Source organism: Bison bison, unplaced genomic scaffold (genome assembly GCF_000754665.1).
Source record: "Bison bison bison isolate TAMUID 2011002044 unplaced genomic scaffold, Bison_UMD1.0 scf7180017864193, whole genome shotgun sequence".
Lineage (NCBI taxonomy): Eukaryota > Metazoa > Chordata > Mammalia > Artiodactyla > Bovidae > Bison > Bison bison.
The window spans coordinates 169,656-170,350 of record NW_011494765.1 but is presented as its reverse complement, the minus strand read 5'-3'; positions in this window follow the sequence as shown (position 1 = coordinate 170,350).

The following is a 695-nucleotide window of genomic DNA, read 5'->3' as shown; positions in this document are numbered from 1 at the left end:
TTTGAGTGAACTCTGGGAGTTGGTGATGGACAGGGAGGCCTGGTGTGCTGCAATTCATGGGGTTGCAAACAGTTGGACACGACTGAGCAACTGAACTGAATGGAACTGAACTGAAACTGAAATAAAATAATTAAGTGGCCTTCCAAGGTATTGCACCCATTTTTTGGGGGGGGGGCTCCTGCATTCTAACTTCACTCAGGAGGGTGCCTAGTGTTTCTTTGCTGGGACATTAAATGAAGCAAAGAGATACAAAACTTTGAGACACTCAGTCACTCTCAGGTGTCTGAAAATGAGGGCGGTTCCTTTACAGGAAACAGTCACTTGGAGCATTGGTTATATCAGTTGATGTTACCCTAGAAGAAGGTCACATAAGAAGATACTTGAGATCATGGATGCAAGTCAGTGAGTCAGTCAGTTCAGTCGCTCAGTCATGTCTGACTCTGTGACCCCATGAATTGCAGCATGGCAGGCCCCCTGTCCATCACCAACTCCCGGAGTTCACTCAGACTCACATCCATTGAGTCAGTGATGCCATCCAGCCATCTCATCCTCTGTCGTCCCCTTCTCCTCCTGCCCCCAATCCCTCCCAGCATCAGAGTCTTTTCCAATGAGTCAACTCTTCCCATGAGGTGGCCAAAGTACTGCAGTTTCAGCTTTAGCATCATTCCTTCCAAAGAAATCCCAGGGCTGATCTC